Here is a 20,037-nt window from a genome sequence, read left to right on the forward strand (position 1 = left end):
TGGGGGAGGGAATAATGCATGTCCTGCCTGGAAAGTCAGTTGGCAAGAATCAAGAGCACTACAAGGGACCCCCTAATAACAATGCCAGTAATAGACTACCCCTTTGAGAGAATCAACATGGATTTGATAGGACTGCTAGAGAAGAGCACGAATGGACACCAACACATACTGGTAATTGTGGCTTATTCAATGCAGTACCCCGAGGCTGCTTCTCTTTGCTCAACCAACATGGTGACCTGAGCAACGGAACTCATGAAGGTCTTTGCAAGGGTGGGGAGCCCCAAGGAAATAATAACAGACATGAAGATTAACTTCATGATGAAGAACTCATGTGAACTACTGAATATTGAAACTCTGAGAACAACTGCTTACCACTCCAAATGGATGGGCTAGTCAAACAATTCAATGGGACCCTGAAGGGGATGCTGAGAAAGTTTGTGTCTGAAGACCCTCGCCACAGAGATTGCTTGTTAACACCTCTCCTATTTGCAATGCATGAGATTCCCCAGACCTCAAAGGGGTTCTCATCCTTTGAGTTGTTATATAGGAAACTACGCTGGGGAATCATAGATCTAGTTCAGGAAACCTGAGAGAAGCAAGAGCCCAGAGGTACTGGGGTAATAGAGTATGTTCTACAGCTACAAAAGAAGCTGAAGACACTAAGGGATTTTGCAAAGGAAAATCTCTGAAAGGCCCCAGACTGTCAAGAGCAAGCCTATAAGAGGGACACCAACCCATGTAAATTCCAACGGAGTGACAGGGTATTGCTGTTATTGCCAACTCAGAGTCAAAGTTAATGGCTGGTAGGCAAGGGCCTTTTGAGATAGTACACCGGATAAGAGCAATAGATTATGAGATATAGCAACTGGGAAAGAAGAAGAGATCCAGATTCACCACATAAACCTTCTGGTGGCCTGGTGAAACTGTAAGAGCTTATTCATAACATCCTTCCCCCATCAATCCAGAGCTGGGACCCCAGGCTCTGTTACCCAAGGACCCAGACACTATTTCCTTTGGAGAAGAGTTCCAGCCATCTCAATGGACTCAGATGTTGCACGTGGTCAGGTCTTTCCCTTCCATGTTCTCATCACGGCCCAGACAAACAGGCTGATTTGTCACCACATCATGATGGAGCCTGGATGGAAGGTCCAGAAGAGCCTACATTCCCTACTCAGAAAGATGTGGGATGTTGTATATCAGGAGCTGCAGGTGATGTTGAACCTCAGTGAGGTATAGGGTTCTATCTGTACCTCACTGAGGTTCAACATCAGAGCAGGTGGCAGAGTCCTATTCTCTTAGTGCCATGGTGGATAGGATGTCTCAGTTTTAAATCAACTTTAGGAAAATGAATGCAATATCTATGTTTGATGTGTATCCTATATCATGAGGGGTTGAGTTGTTGGAGTGATTAGATGATGCAAAGTATATCTCAACCTTAGATCTGACTGAGGGTTACTAGCAGATTTCCTTAACAAAGGGATCTCAAGGAAAAAAGCAGCCTTTGCAGCACCTTTCGACCTGAACCAGTTCAAGACCATGCCCTTCGGCCTTCATGGGGTTGCAGCTGCCTGCAATGGCTGATGAACATGGGCCTGCAACCACACGGCCAGTATGTGACAGCCTGTATGGTTGTTTACAGTTATAATTGGGAGAAACATTGCAAGCATATTTTGGTGGTCCTATGGGCCCTTGAAGAAACCAACGACACGGTGAACCTGGCTAAGTGCTGGTTGGGGTTTCATGAGGTAACATAACTTGGATATACCATCAGAAGAGACAAACTTAGGCCTTTAATTGGGAAGGTCCAGACCTTCACTGATTTCCCTATCCTGTCAATGAAGAAACAAGTTAGATGATGTTTGGGTCTGGCAGGCTGCTATGACGATTCATACCCAGCTTTGCTATAACACCTCTCACAGAATTAGGCCAGGTCTACACTACACACTTACTTCGGTATAACTATGTCGCTCATGGGTGTGAAAAATCCACACCCCAGAGCGACATAGTTATACCAACCATAACCCCCATGTAAATGCTTTCCCCGCCAACATAGCTACCGCCTCTCACAGAGGTGGAGTTATTAAGCTTTCTCTTGTCGGCTTACAGCATCTTCACCAGAAGCACTACAGCAGTGCAGTTGCATCAGTGCAGCTGTGCCAATGCAAGTTTGTACTGTAGACCTGCCCTGGAGCGAAGAACACTAGCCCCAAGAAGGTTGCCTGGTCCAAGGTCTGTGACAAAGCCATCAGGACCTTGAAAGACTATCTGAGCAAAGAACCGGTCCTCTTCTACCTCACATGACAGCTCATACTCCACACAGATGCTTCAGACATAGGGCTAGGGTCAAGACTGTTCCAAGACTTTAATGGGGGAGAGCATCCGATACTCTGTATCCGCTAGAGATTGTTTCTCCATGGAAGGCCTGCTCAACTATAGAGGAAGAGGCCTTGGCAGCAAAGTGGGCCATAGAAGTATTGCAATACTATCTACTGGGAAATCCTTTCCATTTGATAATTGACCACGTATGCCTCTGCTGGCTAGGTACCATGAAAGATACCAACCCCTGGCTAATGAAGTAGTATTTGGCCTTACAACCCTATGCCTTCTAGGTGGACCGCAGGCAGGGAAACAAATACTAGAACACAGATTTCTTTTCCCAGGATGGTGGACTGTGAAGCTTGGATTTGGGCATCTCAACGCCGAATGTAAGGGGTGTGTGTGATGAGGTGGATAAACCCCACACTGGAAAGAGAGGAATTCAGGAAAAACTCTAGGCTTGGGAAGCCTGCTGGACAAGCTCCACTTGGAGGAGGGGATTAAATAGGAGTCTCTTCAGCACAGCAGGGTGGCAGGCAGAGATAGACAGATATGCATTCGCGGCCACAGAGGGGTAACACCAGGAGAGTAACCTCAGGAGGAGAAATGCAGCATGAATCTGGGACTCCTCAGCCTGTACAGTCCTGTGGGTTAGATTGCAAGGGAGAACCGTGAGCCATGTCATGCACCGAGGAGGAAAGAGCAGTAGGAAGAGACACCTTCTTTATGGTGCCAAGAGGGCCTCTAGGTCTGAACCTGGTGGACTTAGGGCCCTGGGTTTCCCTACCAGGAGACGGGACTGCTGTCATAAACTCTAACAGCTAAGTGGGGGCCTCCTCCTGCTCACACTCTTCTTCAGATGGGTGCCTTCCCTTATAGAAAAGAATGTATGCCATATACATTATAAGTAATGTTTTTATATACAGTAGAACCTCAGAGTTACGAATACGTCAGGAATGGAGGTTATTCGTAACTCTGAAATGTTCCAGAACTCCGAACAAAATGTTATGGTTGTTATTTCAAAAGTTTACAACTGAACATTGACTTTATACAGCTTACTATACAGAAGAAAAATTCTGCTTTCCCTTTATTTTTGTAGTAGTTTACATTTAAACTACTGTACTAAACTAAAGTACTGTACTGTTTGGGCGGGGCGTGGGGGTGTGTGTGGGGAGGTTGGTCTCTGCTGCTGCCTGACTGTACCTCTGGTTCCAAATGAAGTGTGTTGTTGACTGGTCAATTTGTAACTCTGGTGTTCATAACTCTGAGGTTCTACTGTATTATGAATATGTAAATAATACACACACAGAGTGAGTGCCATTTAGAAACTCAGTTTTCACTGTTCCAGGTTTCTGTGACAACTGTGGTATCTTTCTGTATCTATAATAGGAGATACCACTTTTACCATGGAGCCCTAAATACTGATTTTAATGACTTCTATTCCACATGTGTGTGCAACTCCCTGTGACCCAAACTGTCTGCCATTTAAAAAAAGCAAATTGACTAATAAGTAGGTGGCAGAGCTCTCTAAGTTACGGCTGTTATTTCCTTCTATTTACATTAGAAAATAACAATGGTAGTAAATGAGGATAAAAGACGACATTTTAAAAGTGGAAGGCTGGAGATGTGGAGAGTGGGAGCCGGATTAAATATGCTCCCACACAAGCAGCAGCAGCAGCGCAGAAGAGGCAGCCACTGCGGAGGGTCAAGATTTGGAACTGAGCTGCCTGCACCTCTGCCAAGCCGTGGACAAAAGGGAATAGGTAGGATTCTTGCTCCTGCAGTACTTAGAGAGGAAACCAGGAGAATGAGAAGAGCATCTGAGCAGCCACTAACTGAGAACAGTGTGCAGGGAAGCCTATGGCCTGGGAGCAGCCCAAACTGTCTGTCTGTCTGTCAGCTCTCACAGAGGAGTGAAAAGACTATTGGGGCCTGTTGAAACCCAGCTGCTAAGAGCTAGCTACATTAAGGAGGCTTAGCCAGGTACTCAGTTTCCCCAGGTTCCAGGATTCTACCCAGAGCAGAATGAAACTATCTAGAGGGGTGGAGCCATGGGGAGTAAAGCTGAGTTTGGTGGGGGGTGGGGAGTCCAAAAGTGTTTCCCTACAGGCCAGCCCCCTAAGAAACCCCACTAGTCAGGTGGGAACTCTATATTTGTGGAGTAGTTTTGAGTGGACTCTGATGGAGTCTTTCCCAAGTGCCTGTCCCATGTGGTCCTGAAGGGTCTTTGGTGCTCTGGGGAAGACACAAGTGAAGACTACTGGGACTGTTTAAGACTCTAAAATATTAGATATATAGAGGACATCTCTGTACGAGCAGGAAGGAACCACAGATTATATGCTATAGTGGATGCTATTTGACTTTGAGATTTGTGGGTTTAATATATTTCTGGGACCCAACCCATAACGGTCGTTTTATCAAATGAAGGTTTTCTACTAGGAGAAGTATATTTCTATTCCTCTAGTGGCTTCAGGAGAATGGCCTTTGTTCTCAGTAGGGGGAGGCTCAGGGAACTGATCCGGGCACTTTTGGGAAGTAGAAGTGCAGGTGCTGATGGAAAATGTTTTATCCATCAGTAGCTGGGCTTGAATCCTTGTGTCAGCAAGGATGAGCCCTTCTTTGGTATAGGACACAGTTTGACAGAAAAGTGTAGCTCCTGATAGAGAAGGTTTCATGCACACCCATCACTCCTGGTTGGGCTTAGCCTCCTCCCCGCCCCCATCACTACATCCATCTTACGTACTCAATGCATAAACTTTCAGCTCTAATTAGAGCTGGTAAGACATTTTTGGATGGAGTATTTTTCCATTAGAAAATGCTGATTCATTGAAACAAAGCTTTTTGCAGAAGCATGTCATTTTTGACAAAACATGTTTTGAAAGAAAAAAATTGAAAAAAATGTTTTGACATTTTTGGAACATACTTTGAAACAGAAAATCAAAACAGTGACTCCATTTCAATTTTCAATTTAAATATTTTATATACTATGATATCAGAATGACCCGAACAATGAATCTCATTGTTTCCTGGGACACATCAAAAATTTTTGTTTTGCATTCTGTTTTAGAATGGAAAACAATTGGAAATCAGAAACCTTCCTGAAAAATTAAAAATCTGATTCCCACCCAGCTCTAGTTAGAGTGTGAATTACAGCTGAACATCACCTTAAATTCCACTTTAAAAAAAATTACCTGTTATATAGATCTCTTTGGATCCAGATCTCTAACAAGTTTTATGTAGATGGACAAGGGTGATGTTAAGAACCATTCGTTACCAATGAAAAGTAGGCCTGTCATGGAAAAAAATAAACCAGACTGAAAATTCAAAGTGTTCTTACTAAAATAATTATGAAGAGAAACCAATCAAAGCTGCATGGGAAATTGCGATGGGAGTGTACTACCTTTGAAAGGCTGGCCAGGAGCTTCAATCAGAATCACCTGCATATAATTAATGAGGTTCCCTGTTCCCCCCCCTCCCCTGAGGGCTGACCTGTTTAAAACTGGAAGAGGAGGCAAGGGAAAGTGTAGTATGGAGACTAGAAGATGCATACCTGGCAAGGATGGTGCTAGCTAGCTTGCCTGTCTCTTAGAGACTTTTTGTTTGAGACTTTTTTTGAGTAGCTCAATCCTGGGCTCACAGGTAAGAGCCTTTAAACTGTTGTTCAGGTGCTCCTTTCAGAGGGCTTATTTAAAGAGAGATATGCTTATGTTAATTAGAATGTTTGTTTGGCTTCTCCTTGCCTCAGCTGTTAAAATGAATCCATTGCTGCCCCACTGAAGGGGAAACTGAGGCAGGCCTCAGCAGATCCATGTTTTGCTAGACAGTGGTGCAATAGAGCAGGCATAAAAACTGAGGGGAAATTTCACAACAATTGGACACTTACTTTTAAAGAAAGACAAGACTTCATGGTCTATTTTAATCCCATTTTATAATGCAACTCTAACTATGCAGTCGCTACAAACTGTGTCCATAATGTTATGATATTTGTTTACTCATTTGTACCTAGACTTCTCAAAATCACACCTGCTGTGAAAGGATGGGTGTGTGTGTGCACCCACCCTGAGCCCAAAGATAATTAACCTTAGGAAACAAAACATGCATGAACTTTATATTGACACAGCTATTCAATCAATCAGGAGCAAATTCTGTTAAATGTCTGAGGAGTTGGTGGGTGTATGTTTTGTCTATTCTAAGCCACAACTACCAAGAAAAATGAGATGCATTACCAAAGGAGGAAGTAGGTTCAAAGTATGCCTAGGAGTCATTTATCATAATACAGAGCATAAATTAATAAATTTATGCTTCTAAAAAGCAATAAACCTTCTAATTCAATTTTATTTAAATAATAGTTAAATTGCTGCCCCAGTCAACCTCTCACTGTGATATGTGCAGTCTACTAAAATAAAAAGTCTACAAAAGAGGATAAATAAGTTTCTTTTCACTAAATATGTATATGCTATTTGTATCAAGAAAAAAGCCTCTTTATTAGTTAATGCATAACCCTTAGTCACAGAGTGAAAAGGTGCAAAGATTTACCATTCAAGTTCAACACAAAGTGGAATGTCTGAAGTCAGCTCATTAGCCACCTACAATATAGCATGGAACACATGTTATTTTTAGAGAAAATGGACTTTTAAGTGCATCATACAGTTGTGAGGATAGATTCAGTAAACCTTTCAGTGGGATTTTTTCCCACAGAAATATCTACTGATGCCTGTATGCCTTTCCAGATGTCTTGCATATTACTTGAAATGTCAAGACAATACCTCAAGAGAACACTCCAATTTGTTAAATTGATATTTTTAAAATGGTATCAATGCTCATTCTGTGTAGTAAGTGCTGTTACATCATGCCCAGAAATGCCCCTTTTAGTGGCTGTACTTCCAAAAAGAGGGAGGATAATGTAAGAAGGGGGATAGTATTGTTAAGGTTAAGATTTTTGTCATGAGTATTTTTGGTAAAAGTCCTGGAAAGGTTGCAGGCAATAAACAAAAATTTATGGAAGCCTGCGACTTTTACTAAAAATACCCTGGGGGAGCTACCAGTTGGAGCCCTGCCAGCGGCTGACCACCGGCTCCTGCTTCGGCCCCGGGGGCCGACTCAGCCTGGCCATAGTGCCTGCTCCTGCTCTGGCCCTAGTAGTTGCTGTTCCTGCGTCAGGGTCTGAGCGCCAGCCCCTGCTCCAGAGGCTGCTCCTCCTGCTCCAACGTCCCTGGGGGCTGACCGCTGGCTGCTGCTCTGGCCCTGCCACTGCTCCTAGGTGCAGATTGACAGCTGCTCCAGCCCTGCCACTGCAGTGGGCTGAGTCAGCCGAAGAAGTCACAGAGGTCTGTTAAAGTCACGGACTCTGTGACAGAATCGTATCCTTAAATATTGTTAATGGACTTGATTGGGACTCAAAGTTCAATTCTTGGTTCTGCTACAGACTTCCTGTGTCACCGTAGGCAAGTCACATAGCTTCTCTGTGCTGCAGTTCTCCATCTGTGTAGTGGGGATAATACTTCCCTACCTCACAGGCAGTGGCGCTGGAACAGTTTTTGGAATGGGGGTGCTGAGCTGCACCCCTCTTAGCTCTGTCTGTGCCCCTCAATGCCCCCTGGGGCTGGGAGCAGGGCCGTGACTCCAGGAGGAGGGGATGCAGACAGGAGTAAGATGGCTGTGACCCGCATGCAGGGCCGGTGGCTGGGCGGGACCCTGGAGCCAGCAGCGGAGCCCCCAGGGCTGGCAGCTGAGACCCTGGGCGGCAGGGGGCTGGTGGCTGGAATGCCCAGCGCAAAACCTGGGGATGCTGCAGCACCCCCCACACCTCTACTTCCCATGCCTATGCTAGTATTTCTAGCTGTATGGTTCCCTACCTACGCTGTGAATTCCACAGTAAATCAGACTGTCTACACAGGCCTTCTTTGCTTTCTCCTCAGAGGCTGTGAACACTGTCATAACACCTATAAGCTACCAAACAGCCCTTCCTAAGTAAGCATATTTATTCTTAGTGTATTTTTAAATACAATAAAGGAACCTAAATACATGCTATTAAACTTACCAGAGACCAACCCCCACTCCAAAAACGATGATCAGTCCTTCAAAGTCCACGAACGGGGTTTTCTGTGGTCATAAATTCATAACAACTGTTAGCTCAGCTCAAGCACTGCCTGGAATCATTCATTCTTTCCTTAGTATGGTTTTGGTTTTTGATCTTGTCCTCATGTAACAGGTAATCAGCAGACTAAGGTCACCTCATGAAGGTGAAGCTGCAAAAGGCTGAGTTTTTGCATAACCAGAGGAGGTACACTTGCACAGAACACCCCATAGAGATTTCCTGGGAAATCTCCTTCTCTTGTTTGCCTTGAAAATTCATTCTTGTCTCACACGTTGTTTAAAATAGTCATCTGAGGCACATAACGTTGGCCATGTCCTCCCCCCACAGAGAAGTTATATACAATCCACAATAATACATAAACTTTGCATTTATAATACAGTGGACTTCAAATTTAAATAGATATTTAAATTTAATTCAATAAGATTGCCCAAAGATATTACAGGAAACTGCCATACGTGTCACTATAAGTACCTAAAACAGACAGATTCCTTTGTGACTTTGGAAAAGCCACTTAATTTCTCTGCTCTTCCTGTGAGTTTGGGTTGTGTGAGTGCTTGAGAGGCACTCAGATTATTATTGTGATATAAATAGATGGCATAATACAAATATCATTCTGAAATTATGATGCCACAGACTACAACTCAAAAAAAAAAAAAAAAAAAAAAAGCACTTCAAAAATACCATGCCGATGCATTTTCACTTCCACAAAATGAGCACATATTTATGTGAGTCTTGCTTTTACTGCTAAATTATGAATTTCATGTTTTCTGAATAAATTGCTGTGGGTGGTGGTGGTTGTTGTTTTATTTTTTTAATAACTTTAAGCAACCCAGGTTGGAGTTGCACAAGGGCTTTGTTTGCCCTGGAGTCTGTAGCTCTTGGGAAATGTGGTATCAGAGCTAGAGCTTCAGCTCAGATATTTCATGGTTTTGTAATTGTCAAGGCTGTATCCCCACTTTGAACTTTAGGGTACAAATGTGGGGGCCTGCATGAAAACTTCTAAGCTTAACTACCAGCTTAGTTCTGGTCCGCTGCCACCATTCCCAAATGGATTCCCTTCCCTGGGAAGCCTTGAGAAACCTTTCACCAATTCCCTGGTGAATACAGATCCAACCCCCTTGGATCTAAAAACAAGGAGAAATTAACCATCCCCCCCTTCTTTCTCCCACCAACTCCTGGTGAATACAGATCCAACCCCCTTGGATCTAAAAACAAGGAGAAATTAACCATCCCCCCTTCTTTCTCCCACCAACTCCTGGTGAATACAGATCCAACCCCCTTGGATCTAAAACAAGGAAAAAAATCAATTAGGTTCTTAAAAAGAAGGCTTTTAATTAAAGAAAAAGGTAAAAATCATCTCTGTAAAATCAGTATGGAAAATAACTTTACAGGGTAATCAAACTTAAAGAGCTCAGAGGACCTCCCTCTAGCCTCAGGTTTAAAGTATAGCAAACAAAGATAAACACTCTAGTAAAAGGTACATTTACAAGTTGAGAAAACAAAGTAAAACTGAGACGCCTTGCCTGGCTTTTTACTTACAAGTTTGAAATATGAGAGACTTGTTTAGAAAGATGGGGAGAACCTGGATTGATGTCTGGTCCCTCTCAGTCCCAAGAGCGAACGAACTCCAAACAAAGAGCACAAACAAAAACCTTCCCCTCCCCCCCCCCAAAGATTTGAAAGTATCTTGTCCCCCTATTGGTCCTTTGGGTCAGGTGTCAGCCAGGTTACCTGAGCTTCTTAACCCTTTACAGGTAAAAGGATTTTGGAGTCTCTGGCCAGGAGGGATTTTATAGTACTGTACACAGGAGAGCTGTTACCCTTCCCTTTATAGTTATGACAGTAATGAGTGATGATCTTCTGTTATATATATACACACACAGCACCCCCAAAAAACTTTCCAGCAGGAATGTGTTACGATCTGAAGTAAGCCCTACTACTGAATCTCTCCTACCCCATAACGATTCCAGTCAGTTATACTGAAGTGGAGAATATTTCCATGTATACAGTCCAGGAAACTGCAACTCCAAGAGGATCCTACACCAGCAGTCTCATGAAAAGGCTCTTGAGTCTGTTGGAACAGCTGCTGCTACACAAGGAAGAGCAGGCTCCAAGGGCTGTCTGAGGAAAAAGGTGGGGAAACACTACTATGGGGTGCTCAGATGCTGCAGTGATAGTGGCCATATAAGTAGCTAGATAACTATAGAGAAGTAGCAGCTTACATTGTGGGGGAGGAGCAGAAGACCAGCTGGAAAAACTGTTACATCCCTGTCCTCATGGCCAGTTTATTGAAGGTGTTCTCTTGCTCAATGTTCAGCTGTTATCCTTCCACCTCCCTTTTGGCCCCTGACCATAGGAGCAGCACCCATGGGAGGATATCTCCTACTTCCAGGAGGAGTAGCAGACAATAGCTCTTTTATCAGCAGTCTAAGTGGTGAAAAAACAGGGTGGAAGGAGGGCAGTGTTGTAGAGAGAGGAAAAGTCATCAGGGACTAGGTGGGAGATGAAACAAGGGGCAGAGCTCACCAGGTTTTGTGGGGTGAGAGTAAAAACATAGGGTGGCATGAGTTAATTAGGAGACCTTTCCAGTGGGTGAGAAAGTGAGCATGAGGCAATTCAGAGGTGTATAAGGGGGACGGATATACTGTTCAGATGGCACACTAGTCAGATGCATATTTCCCTCATGTTGGAGAACTGATGAGCTGAGATGTTGCCCAGACTAGGCTATAATATCCATTTTAGGATTGACTACAGCATCCATTACTGTCCTACTTAAATATGTATATGTGTAGGAGTTCACAGGGTGGTGGATGCTTTCAACCCTTTGGTGAAATTGTGTCCTTCCTTACATCCACGCAAACCAATTGAAGCAATTCTGTATTTGTAAAGTGTACACCAAAGGTCTACACTTAGATCTGTAATGCCAGGAGCATGGTAATCATTTTACAAGCTACAGTTATAGCCACATGTGTTTCACAATATGTGTAGTCCATTACACTATTTGCAGATGACATTCTATATTTAAATTCCATGATCACATCTTTTAACTATCACATTAAAAGTTGATGCAGATTGAATTAAGATTACTGTCTTCACAATCTTTTTTTTTAGTTCCTTTGTGTAGACTAGATTACACAGCCTATTTACTCTTACAAGTTAGTTATTTAAAATGACAAATGCCTTCATCAATTACATGTTAACCAAAGTCATAAGGAAATTTTGAAATATTTAGTGCTTAGGATATTTTTAAATCCCCAGAAGGCAATTTCATTTTCTTATGGTGAAGAAATAGTGATTATGAAAATAATTAGATAGTAAGGATAATTTAGAAAAATTGTGGCTTATAATTTTCTTACTGTTCCACTATTTATACAGTGTGAATTGTTCACTTGCTCTTATTTTTGATGATTAAAAATTTATCTCTGTCTTAATTATAAAAAAGCAGATTTTTCCCCCTGAAACTAGATAATTGTTTGTTATGAATTGAATTAATCAGATTCAAGACAACTATGGATTGGCATAAAGGAAATATAGAAAGGTAGCAATAACAGTCAATTAAGGCAGTGTGCTGGAAGGCACTGAGTGCATATTTCATTTGGAACCAGGAAGTAGGGCTCCAGATTGAGAACTTGACAATGTTGCTTTCTTAGTTGTTCATGTAACTCTTTCCTTAAATTTCAATCTGCATGGGGTTGCACAATCCAAATTTAACTCTGAATTTTAGTTTTGAACAAGTACAAAATCTCCAAGTGAAATTCAGTCAGAACTGATGAGTTCCACCTGCCTTTATGTAAAAAATAATGATTTTTACATGGTGTTCTCATAATCATGCAAAATTCATCAACTCGGGTTCACACACAATTAGATCTATGTTTGGTTCTGTACCCATGTGAGTTTCCAAATGGATTTAAGATGGAGTTCCATGTAGAGCACATTTCAGTAGTGTAATCTCAAAGTAATAGACATGAATCAGGGTTGCAAGGTCTGTCACTGGAAAAAAATGGTTGCAACCTCCTGGCCAAACAGATTCCAAGAGGCTATTTTGACCACTGTTAATTACCTAACCAGAACTCCAGATTGCAAGTGTGACAAATGACACACATTTTATAAAAGTGAAAAATAAACTCTTTGCCACATTTTCTAGCTGCTTTACCCAGCCTACTGGGGTTCTTAACCCTTTTTGGTCTAGACATTTCTCTTTTCTATGGAAGACATTCTAGGTGGAACCTTGGAATAGTGTCATAGTTCCGAATTTGGGGATATTATCTGCCCTTCCTACATTCAGGATAAACAATACCTAGGACTTCAGACCCACTGTCAAAATGGTAAACTGTTTGATATAGGGTGTGTGTATGTGTGTGTGTGTATGTATGTATATATATATGTGTATATGTGTGTGTGTGTGTGTGTGTGTGTGTGTATATATATATATAATATATATATATATATATATATATATATATATATATATATACATACACACACACCAATTGTTGTTTAGGGAGATACATTGGCATCCTGCTTACTAAAATAACATTTATCATAATTTTTTGTCAAAGCTAAACAAAATTTCATATTTTCTGATACAGATGATGGGGGAAATAAATCAGTGCTATAGGTTTCATTTCACTTTGCATCTTGAATCTTTTGCTTATGGAGATCTTCTTGTCAATAGTGACCGCCCTCTCTCATTGATTACTTACTTATATTTAACCAAGTAAGACAGACTGACATTTTCTAAGAATTTAAAAACATATGTATTCTAAGATACAATTAAGATGTTTTATTGCTAAAAGAGAAGTTATTTGTCAATGAACATATCCCCTGGCTGACTTCAGCTATAGTCTGTCATGCTGAAAGCAAGCTTTTTTTTCTCTCCCCCTCCCTCCCTCAGATTGGAGTACATATGATGCCACTGGCTGTTTTAAATGGATACAAGGGCTTCAATCTGTGAAGTCTCCGTCAAAGAAAGAATAGGGGACACCCATTAAAAAAGACTCTGACATATGTGCTTCTCTAAATGGGCCTGATGTGAGGCCCTTTTGAAGTCAATGAAGAGACTCCCCCATTGTTTTCCATGGGCTTTGGGTCAGGGCTATTGCTTTCACTTCTTACAGTGGAGTCCTCTTGATTCCTGAATGGATTTTGTAATTTCTTCCTAATTTGTCCATCTTGAATGTCCAACACTGCAGATAACTTTTTCTCATATGCATTATCTTTATTCTCTCCCCTTCCCCCCCCCACTTTCTGGTTAATGACCCTTACCCTGAAGAATATCCTGCTTAGTCTCACACTGGACTATTTAGATAGATTTGTGCACAAATGCCAAACAGTGGGATGTCAAAATCACATCCCACATTTGAGATGAACAGCTGTTTAGCTAGAATGCAGAATGTGTCCTCTGGTAATGGGGTCAGAAAAAAAATAGGAATACATGACTATGGAAAGGCGGTCTATATAATTTTATAAAGTGCATCTTAGCATTGATTCTTGAGGTGACATGAGTTCTTAGCAGAGGCTGTGAGCTAATGTTGAATTTTCTTCCTCTTTATTTTGTTTCCTATATTTTTAATTCTCCTCCTCAGAGCCCCTGTTGCAGCTGTAAAAACTTCATTACCAGCTAAACTAACAGTGATTTATCTTTTACATGGTGTCACTAGTTAATGGGCGTGATCTGTTTTTACATAGAAAATATTCCGGTTTATCTAATCTGACTTTAAATAGTGGTATACATGCTTGACAACATTCTGATCTTACCTGTAATGTGATTTTTATCCTGCTGCACTTACTATTGCTGAAAGCATAACTAACTTTCTTTTTTCTTTAACTGTTAGCCTGGTCATCTTCACATGAAAGAAAAGAGTGACCATTGCTATTGGAATCCTCATGAAAGATTTTTAGATCTTCTTGCAGCAGCTGGGAATAAAAATATTGATTTGTTTATATCAAAGTTTGTGAAATGTTCAGAGAGATGGCTTCAAAAGGTCAAAGAGAGGACAGTCCTTGCTGGAATATCTCTCTACAACAGAATCCCTGTCCCACCCACTTTTTATTGGGACAGTCTAGAACCAAACATTCCTAGTTTCATAGATTCTGATCCACCCTCCAAGATAAATCTACTTAGTTTAGAAATTGTGCATTTAAAATTAAATTATGGGGTTGTATGCTTCATAGCTTGTATAGGCTAAGCTTATTGTGCATACCAGAGGCTTCTTGCATCTCTCCATTCTCCCTCATAAGATCCTTGCATGCCATCCTTCCATGCCCCTCTGTTTTAGGGACTCCCTGCAACAACCCCCAATTTCCCCTGCCAGGGGTTCTGTGTGTCCCCCATTACCCCTCTCACCATGGCAGGGTCTTTGCCTGCACATCCATTCCCCTTCCACCCTCAATTCTGGGCTCTCCCAACCTTTGCCGATGGCTCTCTATGCCCCATTCCCCTCATAGCAGTTCAGGATGCCCTATTCTCCACACAAACACACCCAACCAGGGGTCATGTGCATGACCCCTTTTTCCTCTGGCCCAGTTCTTCCCACCACCATTATTCTTTCTGTCTAGGAGTTAAGTCATCAAGGGTGTCAACATGTTAAACTGTATTGGGAGGATAGGCAGAGATTAGATAGGAGTATTTTTATGCTGGAAGGCAACAATGGGTGTCCATGAACCAGTTATTTGATCTGGGTAGACCATTGCAGGAATACTTGAACCTATAGCTGTGCTAAAGAACTGGCAGGGACTTCACCTTTTGGTTTTCCATTTTTCTTACAAATCAATATCTTTCGGGCCATTGATGGCTAGAGCATTCCCTGAAAACGTGGAATTGATCAGATGTGGCATTGAAAAGTAATTGCAATTAGACAGACAAACAAATACCCTCGATTCAACAGCATTTCTGTAAGGCCTTCACACCATCATGTCCTTACTGAAAACACTATGAAAATGATTTGTTTGAGGAAGGGCATTCATTTTCAAACTCATGGGTCTTTTTCCATATATTGGTTTAGCATATTTGAGTTATAGTTGCAGTGTTGCAATCTCAGCAGATCTATTTAAGCCTCAATTCAAAGATACATATATTTAGACTTGGATAGTATCAGATATAATTGATTACTTTTCCCGTACTTGTGTGAAGTTAAAAAAAACAAACCAACATGACCAGAACTGACCATTTAAATCATTCAACATTTTTCAGTGGATGAACAGTGGGACAGATATCTATTTGGCTTGCAGATACAAATTGCTCAGTTAATATTTCACTATTAAAAAGGGACTTTATCTCCAGATCTGAAATACAAATGTGTTCAACTAGGCATAAAGCCTATCAAACTGCATGTTCTTATGCATTTATCAACTCACCACTTATTTACTCTTTCTAGAGTAACTATTAGCTTTGCATTTAATCTGCATAAAGTTGCCTTCTTTAATGTTGCTTGATGGCTCGCTGCACATTATTTCAGTTAATATTTATAAAAGTAATAAATAATATGAACAATAGCACTTCTGTTTGCATCAGCTCGCAATTTACAGCTGGAGATCTTTCAACAATAAAAAGTAGAAATGAAATAATACTGTGTCAAGAACAGTCTAAGTAATAGCATGTGGGGAAAAGTTCAGTAAAACATCAACTAGCACAGGGGTTCTTGTAACATATTTTTTGGTGGCCTCAGAGTGTGGCCACCAACTGTTGCTGGTGGCTGCTATGACAATTTTTCCTAAAATACTTAATTAACTTTATGAAAAACAAATGTGCACATTATACATGTCCCAATCATAGTAATTTATGTATTTAGGGGTTTTTCACAAACTGAATAATAAAAATAACATGCAGTTGTCTCTACTTCTGTACTGGATCTAAACAGAAAAACACAAATAAGATGCTTTGCATGTTTTTGTTGCTGTTCCTTTTGCCTTTTAATTTTTTTTTTTTTTGGTAGACTCACTAGCTAATAAGTCTGCTTTCGTGGAAAGTGATATTTGTACATTTCTTAATATTTTTCACAGCAGCAGATGTGTTAATTTGCTGGGAGGCAGTGAAAAGTGATATTAACAAACATACAAATGTAATGTTTCGCAAGCCAGGAGACAACTTCAGCTTGGGATGGGGAGGTGGGTAGGGAGGCAGCTGGGGCCAGGGCAATGAGGGAGACGGAGCCCACCACTACACAGCCAAAGCCCAGAGCCTGAGACCCCAGTCAGAGCTGGCCCGGGCACAGCAAGAGCCTGCCTCCCACCACCCTAGGGCTGAAGCCTGAGCCCCACTGTCCTGGGGAAAGTGGGGAACTCACACTGGTCAGCTCCAAGGGTGACAGGGCCCAACCCCTGTTGGTGGTCCTGGGGGAGGGGCTGCTGCTTTGCCCCTTGCCCCCTTCACTGCCCAAGAGGCTGTGGCCCCAAGAAAAGCCAGGTGCTGTATTTGAGAAACGCTGAACTAGCAAATCATTTTTAATATGTTCTCAAATAGCCTCCACTTCCTTATCTGTGTGGATTTGCCTCTAAAAAAATGGGGTGCACGCGAAGTGCCTGAACTTCTCAATAAAACCTTAACTCCCCAAACCCCTTAAGACTGTCGCCCCAAACCCAGAGGAGTGTCCATTAATTTCACCTACTGCTCTACACTGTTGCCACTTTAAGAGGTGATATTTTCATGTCTGTGTAGCTCCACGTAGCGTCAGTGGGTTGAAATGAGTCATCTAAGCATGGCCTGGTCCTCCAGCGAGTGGGTTCCACCTAGTGAAAGGCTGCACGTGGACCTCTTATCTGCCAGCCTAAAACCTGCAGAGGGGAAATCAAGGGATTACCGCCAGACAGAACCAGAGCAGAATTAAGTACGTTTGCAATGCCCAGTGCCTGTAAATATGGTGCTTGATCTGTTTCCTCCTCGTTTAAATTTGTCTTCCCTACGCTGCGGAGTCTCGCGGAATCCCCCTCATTGGGAACGCAGCACGGCTCCCACAGCGCCCTAGCAGCAGGGAGCAAAGGGGCTGAGCAGGACAAACGTGCAGACACGGCACAGGCGGGCGGCTCCGGGCCCGACGGCTGGGTAGGTGGCTTCTAACGAGACGCCTTTTCACTGAAGCTGAGAAAGGGAGAGCGGGGAGGATCCGCTTCCCCCTCCCTCTAATGGGCACCCAGCGGGAAAGTGCGCTTGAACTCCGCGAGCTGGGGCAAGCGGCAGCCTATCACTGCGCGGGTTCGCAACCCAGCCTCCGGCTCGGCCCCTGGGCCTGCGCGGCCGCTCCGCACCAATCCTGCCGAAAGGGCGAAGCGGCGCGCGTGTCTGCGGCCGGGGAACGCGGGGCTGGACGTGGTGTAGAGACTTTACTGAGCCCAATGTATTCCCTTGAGCCGGGTACGCCGCCGCTGTGCCAGCCTGCGTGTGAGCGCTTGTTAGTTCTGCTGCCTCCTTCCCCGAGCAGCCTGGCAGAGCACAATTAGCTAATCCCTGCTACAACCACGTCCCACCGTGTGGGGCATGTGCATGTTCACCCGCACCCCGACGGTAAGATCTCTCTCTCTGCCCCTCCTTGTGAGCCCGGCAACGGAGAGATTTCCTAGCTCTGAGCTAGGGCAGGAGAGGCGAGCAATCGGCAATACACAGGGGTCTCGAGAGCAGCGTCTTTAAAAGATGCAACATATTACAAGCGTCTCAAGCCTTTTCCAGCACGGACCCGGCTTCAGTTGTCACTCAGACCATTGCTTTGCCTAGGAATGTGTGTGCTTCTGCTCCTTCCCCCCACCCTTTTGCCCCCCACTCTCCAAGGGTCTGTGCATCTCGATTCCTCTCGTCTCTCTAGAAATGCAGCCGCCTACCTCCACAAACTAAGAGAGGAAAAGGCAGGTATCCTGGGAAGTGAACAGTGTGTGATTTATTCTCACTTTTACTGAGCCGTTAAAGGGGCTCTTGGGAAAGGCAGGATTCTGCCAGATCCTACCATTTTAGGCTCCTGACCCTCAATTTCCTCTGCATAATTTCTCCTACTTCACACCCGGCCACGCACTCTGAGGCATCCCGGTACAACAGCCCTGCAAAATACCGGATCCACCACTTGGATCTTGTTAGATCCAGCAAATGTGCCCCCAGCACTTCTACCCCGTAAGTATAGAGCCAAGTGTAGGCACTCTGCCTCTACCAACAACAGTCTCGACAGGGCCGCAACCTGACCTAACAGAGCAGCAAATACCCAGATAGGACACATGGGATCCTGCCAGATCATGCCATGTTTTGGCCCTCCAACGTGTAAATTGCACACAGGGAACACGTTTAGTTGCTCTTGTTGCACGGAAAGATCCGAGAAGCCAATGCACCCCTACATTAAAAACCTGGATCTGGATCTTGCCAAATTTTGGCCACGAACCCTAAAATACAGTACAAGCTTGATTCTACTATTCTACCAAGATCCTCCCTGCATTCCCTAAAACAAGTGTCCCCTCCCTATCCCCAACAAATCCTGGTATAGAGCTGCACAAACTCTAATTTGGCACCAGTTTACTTCTGGTTGCAACCCCCCTAGTTTTACTACCTACATTTTAGCACATGTGCAGCTCCCTTAATCTATAGAATCCAGGTCCAAATGTATCATGATGCACCAACACTGCCCCCTATCCCCCCATCCATACCTCACAATTATATAGAAAGCTGTAAATAAATTTAATCAGTGAAACTGCAACAAGTTAGGAATATGTATTTTAAATGTTAATGATAAAAGCTGGAGACAAACCTCAGATCTGCGATGTTCCATAAATGATCAGCCATGCAAATTATGAAATATGGATCGCTGTTTATCTATTTACTGTCAAATGTAGTAATCAGGGCGTTATTTCCTTAGCAGGTGGAACGGGAACAAAATCAAAGTACCAGAGTCCAAATTAGAAAATAGTCAAGGGTTTCTGGATTATGTGATTTAATTGACAAGGAACTGGGTGAGGACTATAATGTCTACCTTTAATATTAAAAAGGTCTCTGTAACTTTAAATGAATCTGTTAAAAAAGCCCTACGTAACTTTTGCTGAATATAGAACTTGATGTATTATACTTTCCATCTGCCAAGGAATAAATACATCGCAAGCTATACAATGGGGAAATACTGCATTTCATGACGTATAGTAAGAGTGGAGATGGTAAAACGGCGTATACAAGCCTAAATTAGCCATTTCTAGCAAGATACAGGTGCCAAAATTAAAATATTTTTGATGAAATAGTAGAAGCAACACCTTTTGCTCTGTTTTCAGGGTACAAGTTCTGAGTGTATGGTGAAACTTTGGCAAGCTCCAGATGTGGGATCTACATTTGTGTGGTATTTTGGCTTTCGGGCACATCCGTGTGGATTTTTAAGGAACAACATGAGACAGCTAAATGAATTCTCTGTTTAGACAATATAATGTGGAGGTTCCAGGGCAAAACCAGGACCTGTTCATATTCAGTTCCCAGGTTTTATGGCTGATGTGGAAAGCACTGATGTCCCTGATATAGATTTAAGTAGGGTAGGTCAGAAGGGGGTAGTACAATAGAGAAGCCACATTTATTCTCTATTCCGGTGGCAAAGTTTGTACTTGTTCTTTATGTGTACAATAGGATTTTAGGAGGATAGAGCCCGCAGATTGGCTGGATCTCTTAGCACCAGGTG

The 20,037-nt window shown here is 42.8% G+C and overlaps 1 protein-coding gene across 5 annotated transcripts in view; it reads left to right on the forward strand.

Annotated features, from left to right (window-relative positions):
• SNTG1 (syntrophin gamma 1) overlaps positions 1 to 20,037 on the forward strand; it is a 790,136-nt gene that overhangs the window by 202,270 nt on the left and 567,829 nt on the right. For 2 of the 5 annotated variants that reach the window (XM_008168520.4, XM_042857032.2), the window contains exon 1: positions 17,263 to 17,453. The exons of 1 other annotated variant lie outside the window; for it this stretch is intronic. The gene's annotated coding sequence lies outside the window, so the exon portion shown is untranslated. Of the gene's footprint in view, positions 1 to 17,260; positions 17,454 to 20,037 lie in introns of those variants that run through there. 2 more of the 5 variants (XM_042857030.2, XM_042857029.2) reach the window with 2 other exon arrangements.

This window comes from Chrysemys picta, chromosome 2, assembly GCF_011386835.1.
Source record: "Chrysemys picta bellii isolate R12L10 chromosome 2, ASM1138683v2, whole genome shotgun sequence".
Lineage (NCBI taxonomy): Eukaryota > Metazoa > Chordata > Testudines > Emydidae > Chrysemys > Chrysemys picta.